This window comes from Mus musculus, chromosome 19 (genome assembly GCF_000001635.26).
Source record: "Mus musculus strain C57BL/6J chromosome 19, GRCm38.p6 C57BL/6J".
Classification (NCBI taxonomy): Eukaryota; Metazoa; Chordata; class Mammalia; order Rodentia; family Muridae; genus Mus; species Mus musculus.
In genome coordinates this window covers 4,410,920-4,421,949 of record NC_000085.6, presented here as the reverse complement: position 1 = coordinate 4,421,949, position 11,030 = coordinate 4,410,920, and positions in this window count along the sequence as shown.

The window sequence follows — 11,030 nt, the reverse complement described above, 5'->3', positions numbered from 1 at the left end:
ACCATGTGGTTGCTAGGAATTGAATTTAGGACCTCTAGAAGAGCAGTCAGTGCTCCTAACTACTGAGAGCCATCTCTCCAAACCAGATATATTACTTTTTGAAAATATATTTTTAGTATTTTATGTGTGGGAGTATTGCTCTTCCTGAAGAGGCCAGAAGAGGAGGCTGGAAACTAGAACTGGAGTTCAATTTGTGAGCTGCCATGGATGTGCTGAGGATCCAACCTGTGTCCTCTGGAGGGGCAGCCAGGGCTCTCAATCACTGAGCCATCTCGTCTCTTTAGCTTATTGATCCTTCTGTCTCTATACCCGGAATGTTGGCACTACAAATATCCACTATCACACCTGGTTTATGCTTTGCTGGACATCCAACCCAGGGTTTAGTATCCACCAGCAGCTACAACCCCCAGCTCTGGAGGGTTTATGTGCATTGCAGTTTTGCCTATATGCATGCCTGTGTAATGGTGTCAGAGCCTCTGGAACTGGAGTTACAGTTGTGAGCCACCATGTGGGTGCTGGGAACCAAACCCAGGTCCTCTGGAAGAGCAACCAGTGCTGAGCCATCTCTTCAGTCCTGGTTGGTTGTTTTTAAGATTAATTTTTTAATCTTATTATTACTATTGTTGTTGTTGTTTTATTAATTTTATTATTACTTATTTTTATAAAATATTTTTATACTTTTATTATTTTGTGTGTGGGGGTGTGTAGCATGCATATATGACTGTGCACCATGTGCCTCCTTGATGCCCACAGAGGCCTCTTATGAGGGCATTGGATCCCAGGAACTGGAATTACAGACGGTTGTAAGTTGCCATGTGGACTCTGGGAATCAAACCTGGGTCCGTCAGTGTCCTTTACTGCTGCTGAGCCATCTTTCCAGGTGTTGGTTGTGCCACTGTACCCAGCTGTGTCCCATTACTGATGCCTACTGAATGATGAATAATAATTACGAGGGAATGCTGTGGAGCAACATTCTACTAGCCCTTGTGTCATGTCGCCTGGGGCATGCCAAGTCCCCAACCTTCAGGTCCTTACCTGCCTCATCTTCCTCAGAAAGGCAAAGCTCTACCTTCCGAGGCACAAAATCCAGGCAGGAAGCCATGCGGCACCAAGGTCTACACAGCCTTCTCACGCAGAGAAGACCCAAAGTCCCATCTGTGCCTCGAGCTGTCCTGAATTTGGCTCCAGCCCACTTCCCTCTGGCTTTATCTCAAGAACACTTTACCACGCCTACTCCAGTTACACACACAGGGCAACACCCACAGGGCACTGCCCTCTAAGCCTTTGACCAGGCTGTCCCCAATCATGAGGTACCAAGTTCCTAAGTTCCCTCTGCCACCAAATTCTTTACGGTCCAACTCAGACACCATCTTCTCCAAAAAGTTAGCACCTGGCTGCTTACTACCTCCTCACTGAGCACACACTCACAGGCCAAAACCTGCTGTGATCTCTGTACACTCCTTTGCTAGGGATTCTGGGTCTCTTCCCATGCTGAATTCTCTAAGGTGACAGCTCTGGCAGTAGGTCAAGGCAGAGTGTCTGGAAGGGTTGGGGTAGATGCCAGGAGACCAGTTGGGCAACTGCAGCCATCCAGACACTACAAGTCACTACAAGTGGAGACTTGGTGGCTTCCGGGCTGGGAAGCCATGTATGACAGTGTACTGTGAGAAGGGTGGGGGTAATGAGAGTGAGTGAGGGAAGAATGTGGCCTCTCCCTGGGGTGAGAGATACCAAAAACAACCCAGCATGCCTCGTTGTGGGGACAGTTCCCCTTCAGGTCTACATTTCAGCTCTCCAAGCACAGACAGTCACACACAGGTATCCTATATGTGAAGGCAGGGTTCAGGAAGAATGACATACAGATGTGTGGAAGCGCTACCTCCCCACTGAAATTCCCCAACTTCAGATAGTTCCTTACAACCACCTGGCAGGATAGGTGGGGCCTGACAGTGTGACCCAACCTGGGAAGACACTGCCCAAAAGCCAGCCCTGGCTGCCAAGAACCAAGAACCACAACTCCTCAGCCCAGCTTCTGGGTTGTCTATTGGAAGACAGGCCACTCCCTGGCATCCTCAGGGTGGAGAGGGTAGAGCCTACTCTGAGTCATCGAGCTCTTTGCCCAGGCTGAAAGTAAAAGCTACAGCTCATGCCAACGAAGGCCGCTCTCCTTGCTCTCCGGCCTCAGTTTACATCCTCTGATGAGCACTAAGCCAGAAACTCAGAGCAAGCATATAAGGCATTCTGAAGCTGATACGAAAGATCCAAAGTACCCTGTGACTAGCCCAGAGAACAATGAGATCTAAAATGGGAGCAGCCTACCACACGCCTCTACAATGGCAGAGTGTGGAATGTGGACGTTGATTCTCTAGTCAGATGCTTCTGAGAAACAGGTTAGCTATGTGAAAAAAAGAGACTTTCCTAGCTTCAAGTCCTGGCTTTGGAGCAAAGCACGGTAACAGGACTGTAATACTAGTACACGAGAGACAGAAGCAGGAAGACTGCTACAGGTTCAAAGCCAGCCTTGTCTACTTACCTACATAGCAAACTGAAGGCTAATAGGAGCTATGTAGTGAGACCTTGTTTCAAAATAAAAGAAGCCAGAAAGATGGTAAAGACACTTGCCACCAAGGCTAACAACCCCAAAATCCCTGATCTCCAGAACCCACATAGAGGAACAAACACAAATTGTTCTCTGATCGCTATATGTACATGTGGGACGCACACAAATAAATACGAAAAGTTACAAAGTCCGAGTTGCATAATGAACCAAGTGTGTAGCCTTGCTTGCTTGTGTTAGTTTTTTGTTGTTATTGTCAGGACTTTTCTGTGTTTTTAAAGATGTATTTACTTATATGTGCATATGTGTCTATATGTTGGCTGTACATGCCTGAGGCCAGAAGAGGACATCAGGAGTCCATTCTATGACTCTCCATCTCTTCCATTCAGGAAATACCTATCCCTAGACTCGGGGCTTGCATTTTTTCATGTAATTGGGAAGCTAGCAAGCTCCAGATAACCTCTTGTCTCTGCCCTCTCTTGGAGCTGGGGTAACAGGTGTGTGTGTGTGTGTGTGTGAGAGAGAGAGAGAGAGAGACAGACAGACAGACAGACAGACAGACAGAGAGATGGAGACAGAGAGAGACAGACAGACAAAGACAGACAGACAAAGACAAACAGACAGACAGACATCTGTCTTGTTATGTAGATACTGAGATCCAAACCCTGACTACATAGCAAATGTTCTTCTTTAATCACTGAGTCATCTCTCTGACCCCTTTTTTTGATTTTGTTTGTTTGTTTGTTTTGAGACAAAGTCTCACTATATGTAGCTCAGAATGGTCCTGAACTGCAAAGATCTTCCTGCCTCTCTTTAGCTTCCTTAACTATACTTTTAGTTGTCAGTTCCCTTATTCCCAAATGCAGATAATAGCACCTTTGATTGTAAAGGCTGGTTGAATTAAGAGCTAACACAACAACATGGTTGCATATACCTGCAATGCCATCGCTTGGTCGGCTGAGGCAAGAGAATCTGGAGTTCAGTATCATCCTGGCTTATAGAAACACCCTATCTCTAAAGAAGTTAATGTGAGGCTGGAGAGATGGCTCAGCAGTCAAGAGTCTGGTTGCTCTTCCAGAGGACCCAGGTTCAATTCCCAGCATCCATAAGGAGGCTCACCACCATTTGTAACTCCAGTTCCAGACTACCAAATGCTTTCTTCTGACCTCCGTATGCACCATATATATATATGTGGTGCACATACATGAATGCAGGCAAAACACCCATATACATTAAAAATCCATGTTAATGCTAATAGTGTTTGTCCACTTGTAGACACTACTAACTAGTTATGAAATATAAAAGTAATTATTTATTGTGCAGGCTTGCTGCTGGCTCTGTCAGCCAGAAGCCAGAGCAAGCATATGAGTGTGTTCAAGGCTGGTCCTTTCATCTCAACCTAAGAGAGAGGGCAGGGCACTCAAGCCCTCCAGAAGCTGTGGGAGGAGGGAACTTGAGGATGTTAGTCTTCCTTCCTGCTGTAGGCACTGATGAGAGTCATACTCAACAGTGACTATGATGGGGACTGCAGTGCAGAGAGCAGCATGTGTCCTTTGTCCCCCAAGTCCTGTCTTTAATTCTGCATGAGAGCTTTGTAGACAAGATCACAGTCAGCAGACTGGCATGTGACATGACATTTGCTCTGCAGTCCACAGCACAGCTGGCCTCTGATCTTAAGAGGATGAATTCAAGGTACTTCCTACAGAATAAAAGACCTTACATCTGCAACGGGGCTGCTCTGGGGACTCCTGTTCCTGTTTATCTCAAGAAAAGGATTATAGTTGTATCTTTCTGGACAACCTTGGTGACTTTTTGCCTCCATTGGTATCCACAATTCTTCACTTTACAGATGAGAAAACCAAGGTTCAGGGGGACAAAGAACAGTATTGAAGATAATATGGGCTGACCAAGGCTGGGTGTTTGGACTCTGGACAATGAGTCTCATTATAGCTGGATTTCGACCAGTAGAGGGCAGCAGGGCTCAGGAAGAGCAACCTTACCTGGTTACAGAAGGCCAGCCAGCCTGTGACTTGCCCTAGCATACCATTCCCCCTGGTTGTCATCAGAGGAGTGACACTTACTGCACCAATACTTTACTAAAGAAAAATACCCAATGTCCAGAGTGGTCCTGTTAGTTGCCTATTTGGTCAGTATAGAATGAACCTAGATTGAACACAGTGTTGTCCCAAACCTACAGTCCCTTTGCATTTGAATCTGAACCCTGTATGTAGCTACTCCAGACAGCTCAGGTAACCCAGACCAGTCTCGTTTGTCAGCGCAAATGAAGGAAGCAGAGGCTGAGGACCACCAGTTGGCCAGCTCCCAACCCATACCAGAATTTGAGGGAAGTTCTGGAAAAATATTGGTGTGTCTCCATCTCAGTGAGTTTTTTAGTAGACTGGTCTACACAATGCATTCCAGGCCAGCCAAGACAAACCAAAAATAGCCCCATGGTTGGCAAGCTGGCTCAGCTAATGATGTTTACTATGAAGCCTAATGCTCCAGGACCCATATAGTAGGTGAGAACCTATACCCACAAATTATGCTCTGACCTCCACTCTTCCTCCAACATGTGCCCATACACAATCAACAAATACAACTATCCTAAAATTATTGTTCATTTACTTTTTTTTTAACAGTACTAGGAATAAAACCTAGGTCCTCTAACATGCTAGGCAAGCACATTAGCCACCTTATCTTCTTGTGGAAGTCCTCCCTTGTGGATGTGGCAGCTCAGCCGTAAGGCCCAGTCCAGGATAGGAACATTAACGCCAACAGGGCAGAAAAAAGATCTAGAGAACCAACCAACCCTAGGGATTTTCTCTGACTACTACACAGACTTCTCCCGACTAATATGGTTAAATTTTTTAAAATAACCACTTTGGGTTTGGGTTTGGTAGCATAGGCCTTTAATTCAGAGATAGACGTTGATCTCTATGAACCTACCCTGGTCTAAAACAAAACACACAAACAAAACAAAATAAGAAACCCAAACAACCAAGGATCCCAGAACAAAGAGAAAACAAACACTAAATGCCTAGTGGCTGTATGACTGTCCTTCCCAGTTCTCCACAGTCAACAGGACTAAGCAAGTGACACTCTTGCAAGGGGGTGTAATCCTGGAGGAGGTTGCAACCTATAGGGCGCTAGAGTAGGGGAGGATTCACTGAGATGTAAACAAATGATAGATATGTAAATAACCCCAAGGACTCATTCACCCTTTCTCCAACCTGGTTCCTTCCTCCTGGATTAACAGGAGGCTGTCTAATTTCAAAACAGAGAACTTTATTCCAAAGAGCTAATTGGGAGCCCTGGGGCACTGTCCTGTATGGCCTGACAGTCTAGATAGAGCCCTGGATTTCTCGGCTGCTAGCACAGCTTTCCCCAAGGCCTTCCAAGAGAATTGGTTCTCTTATCAAATCCTGTCATTATCTGAAATAATTATGAGAGGTATTAAAAGCTTTCTGGAAAATATATCAGATAGCTCAGCCAGACAAACTGACTTCTATCCCCAGAAAGCCACATAGTAAAACAAGAGAACCAAAGTGTTCTCTGACTTCCACATATGCACTATGGTATTGCACACACATGCGCACATGCATGCACTCAGGACACAGTACCTGTGTGAAGATCAAAGGACAACTTGAGGTTGTCAATTCTTTTCCACTATGTGGGTTCTGGTATCAAACATGAAACTCAGTTAAGCAGACTTGGTGGTAGGCATCTTTATCCACTGAGCCTTCTTAATGTCCCAATGTTTTTGTCCTTTGAGACAGGGTTTCTGTGTTGCACTGGCTGTCCTGGAATTTGATCTGTAGACCAGTCTGGCCTCAATCTTAGAGAGCCACCTGCCTCTGCCTCCCAAGTGCTAGAACTAAAGGACTGTGCCACCATGCCCAGCTTTTAAATTGAATTATGCAAGTAGATCCAGGGGCGTACTACTACCCATCCTGGGGGGAGTGAGTCTCTCAGTGATGCAGCTGCCTGAGTCCCTCAGTCTCCTGGCTCACTAAACTACACTTGAATAGACCTGTTTCTCTGGTTTGTTTCACTATTATCTGAATGGATGCTTACATCTCAGGAAAAGTCATAACACAAGCAGCACCCTGAGCTGTTTTGATTTTTGTTTGTTTGTTTGTTTGTTTTTGTTTCTGTTTTTGAAACAGAGTCTCATGAAACCCAGTCTGACCTTACATTTCTATGTAGTTGATAGTGACCTTTAATTTATCCTCCTGCCTCTGTCTCCCCAGTGCTGGATTACAGGACTTTGCCACCAGCCACAGCTGCTTTTTAGTTATTTTAGTGAGAGAGAGGCATGCAGATGCATGTGTAGGAAACACTAGTCAGTTTTCTTCTTCCAGTATATGGGGCTGGGAATTGAACTCAAGCTTGGTAGCAGGCACCTTTGCCTACTGAGCCATTTTAACAGTCTGATGACCACATTTCAGTGTTTTTCAGATATAGAAATCTTTTTTTCTCTTCTGGTTTCCATCTGTGCCTGAGAGCTGATCCTGTGCCACAGCTCTTCATACCCAATCCCGCTGGGAGAAGAGTTGGTCTCCCAGGAGTGCTGACTCACAGTCTTACAGGAGGGACAAGCCACAGTCAGAAACAGCAAGACCACAGATAATCAGATGGTGAGAGGCAAGTGCAAGAACATAAGCAACAGAAACCAAGGCTACTTACAACCAGAACCCAATTCTCCCACTACTGCTAGCCCTGGATACCCCAACACACCAGAAAAACAAGACTCTGGTTTAAAAATCACATCTCATGATGATTGATCATAGAGGACTTTAAGAAGAACATAAATAACTCCCTTAAAGAAATATAGGAGAACACAGGTAAACAAGTATAAGCCCTTAAAGAGAAAACACAAAAATCCCTTAAAGAATTGCAGGAAAACACAACCAAACAGGTGAAGGAATTGAACAAAACCATCTAGGACCTAAAAATGGAAATAGAAACAATAAAGAAATTACAAAGGGAGATAATCTTGGAGATAGAAAACCTAAGAAAGAGATCAGGAGTCACAGACACAACCATCACCAACAGAATATAAGAGATAGAAGAGAGAATCTCAGGTGCAGAAGATACCATAGAAAACATTGACACAACAGTCAAAGAAAATGCAAAATGCAAAAGGTTCCTAACCCAAAACATCCAGGACACAATGAGAAGACCAACTAAGGGATAATAAGTATAGAAGAGAGTGAAGATTACCAACTTAAAGGGCCAAATATCCAACAAAAATTATAGAAGAAAACTTTCCTAACCTAAAGAAAGAGATGCCCATAAACATATAGAAGCCTACAGAACTCCAAACATATTGGACCAGAAAAGAAATTTCTCTCGTCACGTAATAGTCAAAACACCAAATGCACAAAGCAAATAAAGAATATTAAAAGCAGTAAGGGGAAAAGGGTCAAGTAATATATAAAGGCATACCTATCAGAATTACACCTGACTTCTCAACAGAGACTATGGAAGCTAGAAGATCCTGGGCAGATGTCATACAGACCCTAAGAGAACACAAATGCCAGCCCAGGCATTATACCTTGCAAGAGAAACCAAGGTATTCCATGACAAAACCAAATTTACACAATATCTCTCCACAAATCCAGCCCTACAAAGGAATAGATGGAAAACTCCAACACAAGGAAGGAAACTACACCCTAGAAAAATCAAGAAAGTAATCTTCTTTCAACAAACCCAAAAAGAAGAGAGCCACACAAACATAATTCCATCTCTAACAACAAAAATAACAGGAAGCAACAATCACTATTCCTTAATATCTCTTAATAAAATGGACTCAATTCCCCAGTAAAAAGACATAGACTAATAGATTGGATACATAAATAGGACCCAGTCTTTTGCTGCATACAGGAAACACACCTCAGTGACAAAAACAGACACTACCTAGGAGTAAAAGGCTGGAAAACAATTTTCCAACCAAATGGTACCAAGAAAGAAGCTGGAGTAACCATCTTAATATAGAATAAAATCAACCTTCAACTAAAAGTTATCAAAAAAGATAAGGAAGGACATTTTATACTCATCAAAGGAAAAATCTACCAAGATGAATTCTCAATTCTGAACATCTATGCTCCAAATGCAAGGGCACCAATATTCATTAAAAAAAAAATTACTAAAGCTCAAAGCACACATTGCACCTCACACAATAATAGTGGGCCCCCACTTCAACACCTGAGTCTCATCAATGGACAGATCATGGAAACAGAAACTAAACAGAGACACAGTGAAACTAACAGAAGTTATGAACTAAATAGATTTAACAGGTATCTACAGAACACTTCGTCCTAAAACAAAATATACCTTCTACTCAGCACCTCATGGTACCTTCTCCAAAACTGACCATATAATTGGTCACAAAACAGGCCTCAACAGATACAAGAAGATCGAAATAATCCCATGCTCCCTATCAGCTCACCACGGACTTAGGCTGGTATAAGTCAATAACAACAAAAACAACAGAAAGCTCACATGTACATGGAAGCTGAACAAAGCTCTACTCAATGATAACTTGGTCAAGGAAAAAAAAAAAAAGAAATTATAGACTTTTTAGAACCAATCCTACATCCGATAGAGGACTAATACCCAATATATACAAAGAACTCAAGAAGTTAGACTCCAGAAAACTAAACAACCCTATCAAAAAATGGGCAACAGAGATAAATAGAGAATTCTCAACTGAGGAAACTTGAATGGCTGAGAAGCAGCTAAAAAATATTCAACATCCTTAGTCATCAGGGAAAGGCAAATCAAAATGACCCTGAAATTCCACCTCACACCAGTTAGAATGGCTAAGACCAAAAGTCAGGTGACAGCAGATGCTGGCAAGGCAAGCTGGTACAACCACTCTGGAAATCAGTCTGTCGGTCCCTCAGAAAATTGGACATAGTACTACCACTCTGGTATACCCAGAAGATGCTCTAACATGTAATAAAGACACATGCTCCATGATGTTCATAGCAGCCTTATTTAGAATAGCTAAAAGCTGGAAACAACCCAGATGTCCTTCAATAGAGGAATGGATACAGAAAATGTGGTACATTTAAACAATGGATTACTACTCAGCTATTAAAAACAATGATTTCACAAAATTCGCAGGAAAAATGGATGGATCTAGAAAATATCATCCTGAGTGAGGTAACTCAGACACAAAAGAACACACATGGTATATACTCACTGATAAGCCTGTTTTCCTGCAATTCTTTAAGCAAAGAGCATGGAATATCCGCAATAAAACTCACAGACCACATGAACCTCAAGAGGAAGGAAGACCAAAGAGTGGATACTTCAGTCCTACTTAGAAGGGGGAACAATATAATCAAGGGAAGTAGAGGATGGGTGGCATTTGGGAAGAAGAGAGAAGGGAGAGGGGAAAAAGAGGGGCAGAATCAGGTAAGGAAGGAGATGGAGGAGATGTAGAGAGGGTCAGGAAATTGAACAGAGGTGTGTAGCAATGGGGGATGGGGAACTGGGGGTAGCAACCAGAAAGTCCCAGATGCCAGAAAACCAAGAGCCTCCCAGGACCCCATGGGGATGACATTAGCTGAAATACCCTACAAAGGGGAGGGAGGACCTGTCGAGACCATATCCAGAGATTAGGCATGGTCCCACAGTTGAGGGATGGGGCCACCCACCCATTTCCAAAATTTTAATTCAGAATTGCTCCTGTCTAAAGGAAATACAGGGACAAAGAGTGGAGCAGAGACTGAAGGAAAGGCCATCCAGAGACTGCCCCACCTGGGGATCCATCCCACATGCAGATACCAAACCCAGACACTATTGCTGATGCCAAGAAGTGCTTGCTAACAGGAGCCTGATTCAGCTGTCTCCTGAGAGGCTCTGCCAGAGGCGGACCAATACAGATGCAGATGTTCACAGCCAACCACCTGAGCACAGGGACCCCAATAGAGGAGTTAGGGGAAGGCCTGAAGGAGCTGAAGGGGCCTTATCTGGCATTATTGGGAGGGGAGCCCTTGATCTTGTGAAGGCTTGATGCCCCAGTGTGGAGGAATGCTAGGGCAGTGAGGAGGGAGTGGGTAGGTGAGTGGGCAGGGTAAGGGGAGATGAGATAGGGGGTTTGCAGAGGGGAAACCAGGACATGGGGTAACATTTGAAATGTGAACAAATAAAATATCCAATTAAAAAAAGAAATCTCTTTCTTATATTATTTATTTATTTTTGATTTTTCAAGACAGGATTTTTTTGTGTAGCTCTGTCCTGTAACTCACTCTGTAGACCAACCTGGCCCCTGCTTCCCTAATGCTAGGACTAAAGGTATGTGCTGCTAAGCCTAGCTATGATGCCCAGTGCTTATTATACAGTTCTGAGGACTAAATCCCAGACTTTATGCATGCAAGATAAGTGCTCTAGTCTGACAAGCTGGATCCCCAACCACTCCAACTGTGGTTTTAAATAACTTTCTGAGGACCACGGGCCTAGG